Source organism: Panthera uncia, chromosome B1 (assembly GCF_023721935.1).
Source record: "Panthera uncia isolate 11264 chromosome B1, Puncia_PCG_1.0, whole genome shotgun sequence".
In the NCBI taxonomy this organism is placed as follows: domain Eukaryota; kingdom Metazoa; phylum Chordata; class Mammalia; order Carnivora; family Felidae; genus Panthera; species Panthera uncia.
The window spans coordinates 87,746-101,169 of record NC_064811.1 but is presented as its reverse complement, the minus strand read 5'-3'; positions in this window follow the sequence as shown (position 1 = coordinate 101,169).

The following is a 13,424-nucleotide window of genomic DNA, read 5'->3' as shown; positions in this document are numbered from 1 at the left end:
CCGTTACACACTGTGCCCACTAGACCTTCCCTGTGGTACCTGTGTCACTTCACCTGTGGGTTTCCTTGCCCCTGAGCCTGCAGTATTCGCAGGTGTGGGAGCCCAGAGGCACCAGAAGTTAACGCCCCCGGAGAAGCCCTTGACCTGTGACTCACGGGGTTGTGTGTAAATACCCCAGCTGCCCACCTTGGGGGCCCCAGGACAACTGCTCAACAACACATTCTGGGTTGGCTCCTGCCCTCCCTCGTCTCACTTTCTGACACATCCACTGATGTTACCTGGGGCCCCTGCACAGCCCTGAAAGGGTGGGCTCTTGATTCGGTTGGAGACAGACTCTCGAGACAAGCCTATGAAATACATCTGTGAGCTCACCTGGGAGGGGCGCTTGTGCCTGAGGTACACCTGTGGGCTGTGCCTGTGAGCACACCTTCGAGATGCTCTTGTGATGAAGGTCTGCGAGGTGCATCTGCGAGGTATGCCTGAAGGTGAGCCTGTGAGGTAGCCGTCAGTGATGCCTGTGACGCACCCCTGCAGAGCACAGCTGAGAGGCGCACCGGTGAGGTATACCTGCGAGGCGGGCCTGTGGATACCCCTGTGATGTACACCCGTGTGCAAGGGCCCATCCGACACAACGGGTAAGCTCTCCACAAATGGACGTGGGAGATGTTCGAAGACAAACGGGCTCTCTAGGTTCCCGTTAACTTGACTTCATCATAATGTGGAATCTCAGAATTACCAAGTACACCCCAGGAGCCATTTATAACAAGGAATATGTCTTAAATAGCTATTCCATGAAGAGAGCTCCAGTGTCTTGTCCCAAACCGTGGGGAGGATGCAATTTCATAAGGAGCATTATGCTCTGAGATTAAAATTAACCAGTCAAGAAGGATGGCAGGGATGTGAAAATCAGAGTTCACACTCAGAAATCTCATTACATTTCCAGCGCAGAAGTGTAATGCAGTGCAGAAATGGACATATCCACGAGGCACCTGAGTGTCCACAGGACGAGTTTTGCCAGAGGGACGACGGGAGATGTGTTACCTGGCTGGGTCGCCACTGGGAAAGGACAGATGGCAAAGTGGGGGGTGGGCTGAGCAGGGAGATGCCTCAGACTCTGACCCCAGGGTGGGGATGGGGCGTCGTGTGAACTGAAGGTGGGCTTGTACCCCAACCCTGGCTCTATCCTCTGCTCTCACCTGTTGCCTTACCTCAGGGCAGTGTCTCAGCTTCTCTGGGCTCCTGTTTGGCTCCTGGCCAACAAGATCTTGCCATGTTTTTTTTGGGGGGGGTGAGAAAGGGTGATGTAAAGAATGTGGTATGGGCATTAGCACATCCTGTTGACAGCAGGCTGCAAAGTACCCCATCCCCGCATGAGCAGGGGGAGAAGGGTGGGATGGGGTGCGGGAGATGATGGAGGCCTAAGTGGAGGGGGTACAGAGGGAGATGTGCAAAGCTGGAGGCAGTGGGAGGAGGGGCTGTTGAAGCCACCTGTCTGGGGTACGTGCTGGCCTGGGGTGGGGGGCAAACCTTGGGTAAGAACTGTGTTGGACCATGGTGAGTGAATCTTTTAATGTACTGTTAATTCAATTTGCTAGTGTCTTATTGAGAATTTTTGCATCCAGATTCATCAGGGATATTGGCCTATAATTCTTCTTTTTACTGGTCTTTGTCTGGTTTTGGAATCAAGGTAATGCTGGCTGTTTGGAAGCTTTTCTTCCATTTCTACTTTTTGGAACAGTTTGAGAGGAATAGGTATTATCTCTGCTTTAAATGTCTGGTAGAACTCCCCTAGGAAGCCATCTGGCCCTGGACTCTTGTTTGTCGGGAGATGTTTGATAATTGATTCAATTTCTTTGCAGGTTACAGGTCTGTTCAAGTTTTCTGTTACTTCTCGTTTAAGTTTTGGTAGTGTGTGAATTTCTAGAAATTTGTCCATTTCTTCCAGATTGCCCAATTCATTGGCATGTAATTTTTCATGGTATTCTCTTATAATTGCTTGAATTTCTGTGGTGTCTGTTGTGATCTCTCCTCTTTCATTCGTGATTTTGTCTACTTGGGTCCTCTCTCTTTTCTTTTTGATAAGTCTGGCTAGGGGGTTATCAATTTTGTTTATTCTTTCAAAAAACCAGCTTTTAATTTCATTGATCTGTGTACTGTTTTTGTTGTTGTTGTTTCTATATCATTTATTTCTGCTTTAATCTTTATTATTCCCCTTCTGCTGGGCTTAGACTTTATTTGCTGCTCGTTTTCTAGCTTCTTCATGTGTAAGGTTAGGATGGTTGTGTATTTGGGACCTTTCTTGCTTCCTGAGATAGGCCTGAATTGCAATGTATTTTCCTCTTAGGACAGCCTTTGCTTCATCCCAAAGGGTTTGGGCCATCGTGTTTTCATTTTCATTGGCTTCCATGTATTTTATTTCTCCCTTAATCTCTTGGTTAACCTGTTCATTGTTTAGTAGGATGTTCTTTAACCTCCATGTATTTGAGGACTTTCTAAATTTTTTCTTGTGGTTGACTTCAAGCTTCATAGCACTGGATCTGAAAATACTCATGGTGTGATCTTAATCTTTTTGTATGTGCTAAGGGTTGCTTTGCGACCCATTGTGTGATTTATTCTGAAGAATGCTTCATGTGCACTTGAGAAGAATGTGTATTCTGCTACTTTAACATGAAATGTTCTGAATATATCTGCTAAGTCCATCTGGTTCAGTGTGTCTTTCACAGTTGTTTCCTTGCTGATTTTCTGTTTAGATTATCTGTCCATTGTTGTAAGTGGGGTATTAAAGCCTCCTATTACTATGGTATTATTATCAATGAGTTTTTTTTAATGTTTGTTAATTGATTTGTATATTTGGGTGCTTTCACATTTGGAGCATAAATGTTTACAATTGTTAGGTCTTCTTGATGGATAGACTCCTTAATTATGATGTAATGCTCTTCTTCATCTCTTGTTACAGTCTTTATTTTAAAATCTAGTTTGTCTGGGATGCCTGGGTGGCTTAGTCAGTTAAGCATGCAACTCTTGGTTCTGGCTCAGGTCATGATCTCATGGTTCGTGGGACTGAACCCTGCAATGGGCTCTGTGCTGACAGTGTGGAACCTGCTTGGGATCCTCTCCCTCTGCCCCTCCCTTGCTCATGCTCTCTCTCTCTCTCTCTCTCTCTCTCAAAATAAATAAATTAAAAAAAATCTAGTTTGTCTGGTATGGGGCTCCTGGGTGGCTCAATTGGTTAAGTGTCTGACTCTGGCTCAGGTCACGATCTCACGGCTTGTGAGTTCAAACCCTGTATTGAGCTCTCTGCTGACGGCTCAGAGCCTGGAGCCTGTTTTGGATTCTGTGTCTTCCTCTCTCTCTCTGTCTCTCCCCTGCCCTCTCTCTCTCTCTCTCAAAAATAAATGTTGATTTAAAAAAAAAATCTAGTTTGTCTGGGGTGCCTGGGTGGCTCAGTCGGTTAAGCATGCAACTCTTGATTTCAGCTCAGCGGTTCATGGGATTAAGCCCCTCATTGGGCTCTGCGCTGACAGAATAGAAATTGCTTGGGATCCTCTCTCTATGCCCCTCTCCCACTCACTCTCTCTCTTTCCCTTTCAAAACAAATAAACTTAAAAAGCAAAATAAAATCTAGTTTGTCTGATATAAGTATGGCTACTCTGGCTTTCTTTTGACCTCCACTAGCATGATAGATGGTTCTCCAACCCCTCACTTTCAATCTGCAAATGTGTTTAGATCTAAAATGAGTCTCTTGGGTTTCTATTCTATTCCATTGGTCTATGTGTCTGTTTTTGTGCCAATACCATGCTGTCTTGATGATTACAGCTTTGTAGTAGAGGCTAAAGTCTGGGATTGTGATGCCTCCTGCTTTGGTCTTCTTCTTCAAAATTACTTTGGTTATTCGGGGCCTTTTGTGGTTCCATACAAATTTTAGGATTGCTTGTTCTAGCTTCGAGAAGAATGCTGGTGCAATTTTGATTGGGATTGCATTGAATGTATAGATAGCTTTGGGTAGTATTGACATTTTAACAATATTTATTCTTCCAATCCATGAGCACGGAATGTTTTTCCATTTCTTTATCTCTTCTTCAATTTAAGTATGGCCAACTAATCTTTGACTAAGCAGGAAAGAATATCCAATGGAAAAAAGACAGTGTCTTTAACAAATGGTGCTGGGAGAACTGGACAGCAACATGCGGAAGGATGAAACTAGACCACTTTCTTACACCATTCACAAAAACAAACTCAAAATGGATAAAGGACCTAAATGTGAGACAGGAAACCATCAAAACCCTAGAGGAGAAAGCAGGGAAAAACCTCTCTGATCTCAGCCACAGCAATTTCTTACTTGACACATCCCCAAAAGCAAGGGAATTAAAAGCAAAAATGAACTATTGGGACCTCATGAAGATAAAAAGCTTCTGCACAGCAAAGGAAGCAATCAATAAAACTAAAATGCAACCAATGGAATGGGAAAAGATATTTGCAAATGACATATTGGACAAAGGGCTAGTATCCAAAATCTATAAAGAGCTCATCAAACTCCACACCCAAAAAACAAATAACCCAGTGAAGAAATGGGCAGAAAACATGAATAGACACTTCTCTAAAGAAGACATCCAGATGGCCAACAGGCACATGAAAAGATGCTCAACGTCGCGCCTCATCAGGGAAATACAAATCAAAACCACACTCAGATATCACCTCACGCCGTCAGAGTGGCTAAAATAAACAAAACAGGAGACTATAGATGCTGGAGAAGATGTGGAGAAATGGGAACCCTCTTGCACTGTTGGTGGGAATGCAAACTGGTGCAGCCACTCTGGAAAACAGTGTGGAGGTTCCTCAAAAAATTAAAAATAGACCTACCTTATGACCCAGCAGTAGCACTGCTAGGAATTTACCCAAAGGATACAGGGTACTTGTACCCAGGCACTTGTACCCCAATGTTTATAGCAGCACTCTCAACAATAGCTAAATTATGGAAAGAGCCTAAATGTCCATCAACTGATGAATGGATAAAGAAATTGTGGTTTATACACACAATGTAATACTACGTGGCAATGAGAAAGAATGAAATATGGCCTTTTGTAGCAACATGGACGGAACTGGAGAGTGTTATGCTAAGTGAAATAAGTCATATAGAGAAGGACAGATTCCATATGTTTTCACTCCTATGTGGATCCTGAGAAACTTAACAGAAGACCATGGGGGAGGGGAAGAAAAAAATGGTTAGAGAGGGAGGGAGCCAAAACATAAGAGACTCCTAAAAACTGAGAACAAACTGAGGGTTTATGGGGGGGTGGGAGGGAGGGGTGGGTGGTTGATGGGTATTGAGGGCACCTGTTGGGATGAGCACTGGGTGTTGTATAGAAACCAATTTGACAATAAATTTCATAATAAAAAAAAAAAGAGTCTCTTGTAGGCAGCATAGATGGATCTTGTTTTTTTATCCGTTCTGATATCCTGTGTCTTTGGATTGGAGCATTCACCATGACCTAGTGGGATTTATTCCTGGACTGCCAGGCTGGCTCAATATTTGCAAATCAATGAATGTGATACGCGAAATTAATAAAAAAAAAAGGTTAAGAACCATATGATCCTTTTGATAGATGCAAAAAAAGCATTTGACAAAATGCAGCATCCTTTCTTGATAAAAACTCTCAAGAAAGTAGGGATAGAAGGAACATAACTCAAATCATAAAGGCCATATATGAAAGGCCCACAGTTAACATCATCCTCAATGGGGAAAAACTGAGAGCTTTCCCCCTAAGGTCGGGAACACGACAGGGATGGCCACTCTCATCACTATTGCACAACACAGTGTTGGAAGTCTTAGCCTCAGCAACTAGACAACAAAAAGAAATAAAAGGCATACAAATTGGCAAAGATAAGTCAAAGATAAATTGGGAGACATCGCTGCCTGTTTTCTCCTTTAGGATTTTAATAGTTTCCTGTCTCACATTTAGGTTTCTCATGCCATTTGAGTTTATTTTTGCGTATGGTGTAAGAAAGTGGTCTAGTTTCATTCTTCTGCATATCACACTCTTTGCAGACGACATGATACTCTACCTGGAAACCTGAAAGACTCCACCAAAAAACTGCTAGAACTGATATGTGAATTCACTAAAGTTGCAGGATATAAAATCAATGTACAGAAATCAGTTGCATTTCTATACACCAATAATGAAACAGCAAAAAGAGAAATCAAGGAATTGATCCCATTTACAATTGCACTAGAAACCATAAGATGTCTAGGAATAAACCTAACCAAAGAGGTAAAAGATCTGTATGCTAAAAACTATAGAAAGGTTATGAAAGAAGTTGAAGAAGACACAAAGAAATGGAAAAACATTCCATGCTCATGGATTGGAAGAATAAATAGTGTTAAAATGTCAATCAAAAGCATGGGGCGCCTGGGTGGCTCAGTCAGTTGAGCGTCCGACTTAGGCTCAGGTCATGATCTCACAGTCTGCGAGTTCAAGCCCTGCGCCGGGCTCTGTGCTGACAGCTCAGAGCCTGGAGGCTGCTTTGGATTCTGTGTCTCCCTCTCTCTCTGCCCCTCCCCTGCTCATGCTCTGTCTCTCTCTGTCTCAAAAATAAAATAAAAACATAAAAAAATTAAAAGCAATCTACACATTCAGTGCAATCGCAATCAGAATTGCACCAGCATTCTTCTCAAAGCTAGAACAAACAGTCTTAAAATGTGTATGGAACCACAAAAGACCCAGAATAGCCAAAGTAATATTGAAGAAGAAAACCAAAGTGGGAGGCATCACAATCCCAGACTTTAGCCTTTACTACAAAGCTGTGATCATCAAGACAGTATGGTTCTGGCACAAAAACAGATGCATAGACCAATGGAATAGAATAGAGAACCCAGAATTGGACCCACAAGTGTATGGCCAACTAATCTTTGACAAAGCAGGAAAGAGTATCCAGTGGAAAAAAGTCTCTTTAGCTAACCCTAACCCTAACCCTAACCCTGATTCAAAGGGGTTCATGCGCCCCAATGTTTGTAGCAGCACTATCAACAATAGCCAAAGTATGGAAAGACCCCAAATGTCCACCAACTGATGAATGGATAAAGCAGAGGTGGTGTATATACACAATGGAACACTATTTGGGGATCAAAAACAATAAAATCTTGAAATTTGCAACAACATGGATGGAACAGAGTGGATTATGCTAAGCAAAGTAAGTCAGGGGAAGACAATATATGATTTCACTCATATGCGGATTTTTTTTTTATTTATTTATTTTTGGGACAGTGAGAGACAGAGCATGAACGGGGGAGGGGCAGAGAGAGAGGGAGACACAGAATCGGAAACAGGCTCCAGGCTCCGAGCCATCAGCCCAGAGCCTGACGCGGGGCTCGAACTCACGGACCGCGAGATCGTGACCTGGCTGAAGTCGGACGCTTAACCGACTGTGCCACCCAGGCGCCCCTCATATGCGGAATTTAAGAAACAAAACAGATGAACATAAGGAAGGGAAGGAAAAATAAGATACAAACAGAGAGGGAGGCAAACCATAAGAGGCTCTTAAATACAGAGAACAAACTGAGGGCAGATGTGGGGGCAGAAGGTGGAACACACATCTCTCTGATGATCTGGGCGTCCCTTGCTTCATTCCAGCAGGATCTGGAGTGCTTCAGAGAGCAACTTGGGGGCTTTGTGACTGGTTGCCCCTGGTGAGCCCACCCCCAGGGGCAGCAGGTCAGGGAGGGGAAGGGTAGAAGCTGTGGCAGCAGCTGAGGTCTCCTAGCCCAACCAGCCACGGGCTGCCTTCACCTTCCAGACTTATGAGAAAGGTCATCTTAGGCCGACTGCCCATTGACCAGGTACAATGTGACCTCTGGCAAGACTGGCAGAAAAACTGCCCAACTGAGCCCAACCCAAATGAGTGACCCACAGAACCATGAACAAATGAAATTATTTAAACCACTAAGTTTTGGGGCATACAGAAAATATAACTTATACTCCTGGATTCTCTAGAAAACAGAGCCTGGGGCATGGATAAAATGTGAATGCTTAAAATTAAAAAAAAATTTTTAACATTTATTCATTTTTGAGAGACAGAGAGAGACAGAGCATGAGTGGTGAAGGGGCAGAGAGAGAGAGGGAGACACAGAATCCGAAGCAGGCTCCAGGATCCAAGCTGTCAGCACAGAGCCCGACCCGGGGCTCGAACTCACGAACTGTGAGATCGTGACCTGAGCCGAAGTCAGACGCTCAACCGACTGAGCCACCCAGGCACCCCTAAAATTTTTTTTAATGTTATTTAGTTTTGAAGGAGAGAGAGACACAGTGTGATCAGGGGAGAGGGAGAGGGAGAGAGAGAGAGAGAGAGAGAGAATCTGAAGCAAGCTGCAGGCTCTGAGTTGTCAGCACAGAGCCTGATGTGAGGCTCGAACTCACAAACCATGAGATCATGAGCTGAGCCGAAGTCGGATGCTTAACTGACTGAACCCCCTAGGTGCCACAGTGTGAATACTTTGTAAGGGTGATTGAATCCCAGGTAGCAATGGGGGTGGGTACAAAGTGAGTTGGGGAGGATTGGGGCAAATCTACACTAGCACCCTGAGCCCTGGCTCTCGAGGACCCTAGGAGCTCAGCAGGCTTGCAGAGAAACCACACCTCAGAATAGCCACGGAAGGAGGGGAATTTTTCTCTACTCTGTCCAGTCTCCTGCTTGGCACTGGTCAGTTTACCCATGGGGAAGGAACTCTCCACACCTGCAGGGGGTACTCCCACCCCCTTGGGCAGCCATCCAGAAAACGAGAGGGTGGCGTTTCATCCCAGCCAGAAGCAGCAGAAGCCTGCTAAGGGGGGGGAAGGTGGCCTCCCTGGGCAAGAGATTGGTCAGCACCAGGTGGGCCCAGTGGGCCAGTCGGAGGTGGCTGAGGTGGACCAGAGGCGAGGGCCTGGGTGAGTCTGACACAATGTGCCCAGCATATCACCACCAAATAGGACGCAATTTTTCCTTCGAAATAGAACACGTAGAAGCCACATAGGAAAGCATGAGTCGTTGGAGAGCTAGAGATGCAGAGACAGAATCATGCCTCCACCTGCCGCGAAGAGGTCAAGGGTCTGTGGTAGGAGATGCACACCTCACTCACCAATGCCATTTCCACCCCAAGAGCTTCACACGTATTGATGGTGTCAGATCTCTCCAGACTGCCCCTTCTTTGCACGCATGTCGATGTGAATCGTTCTGTGATGAAACCACAGTACACACGACGTTTCGTAGCCTGCCCATCACGAGTTTCAGTGACTGCACAGAATTCTATTATGTGGTTTCCATAGCTTATTTAATCTCCTTTCCACGGACATTTAGGATGTTTCTGTTTGTGATCTGAAGAAGAATAAGTGGTGCCCTGTTCTCTGCCCCATTCTGGAACAGGCGGGGGAGTGGATGGAGGAGCCCTGAGTTCCCCCCTTGTTGCCGATGGCACTCCATGAGAACAGAGGCCTCGTGTGCTGGCCGGGTGGCCAGAGCACTTGCTCGGGCTATTACCAGATTCGCATCCAGGGGAAGAGGGCAGAAGAGGTGGAGTTTCTCAAGCCTACAGAACTTCAGTGGTTTCACTTCACCCAACCAATAGCTGTGACTGCCAGCGGCGGCCTCCTGGGATAGGTGCTCAGAGAGGAGAGGGCAGTGGGAGAGGGTGACACCTCCATACCACAGGGGTTTGCCTTGTCTTTCCTTTTCAAAACTATAACAAAGATGGGGCGCCTGGGTGGCTCAGTCGCTTGAGCGTCCGACTTCGGCTCAGGTCATGATCTCACAGCTCGTGGGTTCGAGTCCCGCATCGGGCTCTGTGCTGACAGCTCAGAGCCTGGAGCCTGCTTCGGATTCTGTGTCTCCCTCTCTCTCTCTCTCTCTCTCTCTCTCTCTGTCCCTCCCCCACTGGTTCTCTCTCTCTCTCTCTCTTCTCTCTCTCTCTCTCTCAAAAATAAATAAAATATTAAAAAAACTACAACAAAGGCAGCTGTGGTGAATTAACTTGTGCCTTTTGCTTTTTAACTTGGAATTTGTGAATGTGATCTTACCTGGAAATGAGGTCTTTGCAGATGTAACCAATTGAAAACAAGGCCACACTGGATTAGAGTGGGCCCCAGATCCAACCACTGGTGTCTTTATAAGAAGAGGCATAGAGGAGAAGGCCATTTGAGGGTGGAAGCAGAGATTGGAGGGGTGGTCTAAAAGCCAAGAGACACCGGGGATTGCCTGAACCACCATAGAGGCTGGAGAGAGGCCTGGAGTGGATTCCCCTCATAGCCCCCAGAGGGAACCTGCTCTTGATCTTGGACTTCTGGTCTTGATTCAGAACTGAGAGACAACAAATGTCTGTTGTTGTAAGCTTCCACTTTGTGTACTTGGTTAAGGCAGTCCTAGATGACTCCCATAAGTGGTGGGCCAGGTTGGGCCCAAGGGCCACAGTTTGCCTGATCTAAGCCTCAGCCTTCTGGCCAGACTGGTTGGGGACCAGCTCTGAGCCATGATGAATGTTTCCCGGCAAATGCTACAGGTGCAGAAGGGAGATCCTGGCCCATGTTGCGGAATCACGGTTCTTTCCTTCTTCTGGACCTACCCCAACTGCAGCTGTTTTGGGGAAGGAAAGTCTGAGGGTGGAGCCAAGACCAGAGGAGGGAAGAGCCTAAGAGCTTGGCGGGGTTGGAGCTGGAACCTTCCCTCTCTTAACAATTTGTCATTCCAGCCATTGGAGCAGCTTTTCTGTAACTGCAAAGGAAAGCATTGCAAGAGATTTATTTATGTGTGCATCAAAGTTCAGTTACTGTACTAGTCAGGGACCCCCAGAGAAACATAACCAATAGGATATGTTAGGGAGCAAGAAGGAGGTTTATCTTAAGGAATTGGCTCAGGTAGTTATGGAGGCTAAGAAGTCCCACAATCTGCTGTCCACAAGTTGGAAACCCAGGGATGCAATACAGGAGTCTGATGCCCCAGCTCAGCAGTCAGGCAAAGGAGTGAATTCTCCCTTCCTCCAGTGTTTGTCCTGTGCATACCCTCAGTGGGTTGGACAAGGCCCACCCACATTGGAAAGGGCCATCTACTTTACCGGGTCTACTGATTCAAATGCTAATCTGTCACAGACTCACCTAGAAATCACATTTAGCTAAATATCTACATACCCTGTGGCCCAGACAAGGTGACACATAAAATTCACCACTGCAGCTACTTAAAGATCAGCTCTTGTACCCTACAAAGCTGGGTTGATAACCAGGGGGACTTGGCCCTCTGAGACCACGGTCTCCCAGCTGTACCAGACACCCCAAGCCCATGCTTGCCCCTGAAGATGGCTGCTGGGGCCGAGCCAGCCCTGATCTTAGATGTGCATTATTGTCCCTTCTGCTTCTGTCTCATGAGCTTCTGCTCAGCTTCCACATGGAGGCCTCCCAGTTCCATCCAAGCACTGAGACAAGGCTTTCCCACCCAGAGACCATTGCCAGCACCGCACATATGGGATGTGAATGCTACCTGGTGCGGCCTCAGAGATGAGGCTGGAGCTGCCCTCGGAGCTGCCCTGGGATGGGCATGGTGACCTGGGACCCAGCCATCTGGGTGCTCAATGCTGCTGTGAGGTCCTGCTCAGAGCAGCCAGGACAGTAGCAGAAACCTGCTCGAACTGCCTTAAACAGTGAGGAAATGTGCATCTCACACAACCTAAGCTCAGGAAGGTGGGTAACCAGGGGTCCCTGCAGCTCAAGTTCTGGCTTTTCTCCTCCTGCCGGCTCTGCACCCCTCAGCATTGACTGGGGGATCCCCAGCTGGTGGCGGTGGCAGTCAGGGCTACAAGTGCCCACACTGGCCAGCAAACCCCATGTGCTGACTGGCTTAGCTTGGGCCCCCAACAAGTCAGAGTCCGTCAGATCCTACCTCAGAGAGGGGAGGGACCCCTGAGGGGCATGTGCTCCAGGGAGAGGTGGCTCACAACGGGCTTCACACAATAAGCTACTTGTAGGTTAGCCTATGCAACAGAGACCATGTGGCTTGCAAAGCCTAAAATGTTTACCATCTGGTTCTTTTTATTTTAATTATATATATATATATATATATATATTTAAGTTTTTATTTATTTTTGAAAGAGAGAGAGTGTGAGTGGGGAGTGGGTAGAGAGAGAGAGGGGGACAGAGGATCTGAAGTGGCTTTTGCTCTGACAGAAGAAAGCCCTATGAGGGGCTCAAACTCACAAACAGTGAGATCATGACCTGAGCCAAAGTCGGACACTTAACCTACTGAGCCACCCCAGGCACCCCTACCATCTGGCTCTTGACAGAAAATGTTGGCTATTTTCTGGCTTAGTTTGATCATAGCTCCCTGCCCCACCCAGAGCTGATAGAGGTGTTGGAGGGGGTGATTGAGAGGATGTGACTGCTGGTTCACCCATGAGTTGGACCTGGGTAATTGGAGGCTGCTTACTCCCTCGTCTGTCCTTGGAATGTTCATTCTGCTTCACTTCTCCATTCCCAGAAGCTGTTTCAAAGAACAGTCTTGAGAAAGTAATATGTTGAGATCATCGAGATGGTATATGTGACCGAATCCTGTTAAGACCTCTATGTAAACATTTAAGATTCCGGAAGGCGGATGTGAAGATCTACTTGTCTTGTGCCCACCCAAAACAACCCTCATATGTAAGTTCCCTTGCTTCTTAAACCTGCCACTTGTCAACCTGAAGTAGATTGCCTCTTTCTTTGGTCTCCCCCTGCCCTCCATATATGGAGACCTGTTTCCGATTTCACCTGGGAAGCTCCCAAGGAGGTTGCAAACTAACAGGAGGGTCATTGTCCCTGGGATACTTGGAAGAAGATGAATGTTTGAACAAAAATCGGGTCCCATAAACATCCAATGGCACCTGCTGGGGCAGGCTTTGGTTGAAGCATTGCTGGCACCAGTGGGGACTGGAGTTTACCATAGGTTTCGTTGCCCTCCTCATCCCCTTTTCTCAGCCGGGCAAGGAGATTGGCGTGTCTCAAGCCTGGAATCTCAGAGTAGGACTCACCGTGAGAAGTGAGACTGAAGAGATAGATGGAGTGCATTAGAAAATAAGTACTAAGGGACAAGGTCCTCAATTCAGAGAAGATGTGTGATTACAGAGGACTGGGAGAGAGAAACTCAAGTGATGATCACAGACCCAAGGACCAAGAGGGAGATCTAAAAGCCCCTGGATGGAATAGTCTGGCTCGAAGGATCAGTTTGCCCAGAACAAACTATAGCTGCGAGCAAGGTGGCTCCAGGACTTGGAGCTAGGATAAGACACTATTGCCCAGCTGGGACCCTAAAGCAGTGGCCAACACTCTGGTAACAGGATTGAGATCCACCCCCGCCCCCCCCATCCTTGCAATTGACCTCAGGCAACTGACTTGTGGCATTGGCTAATGTGGGAGGAAGTGAGAAAGTCACTTCTA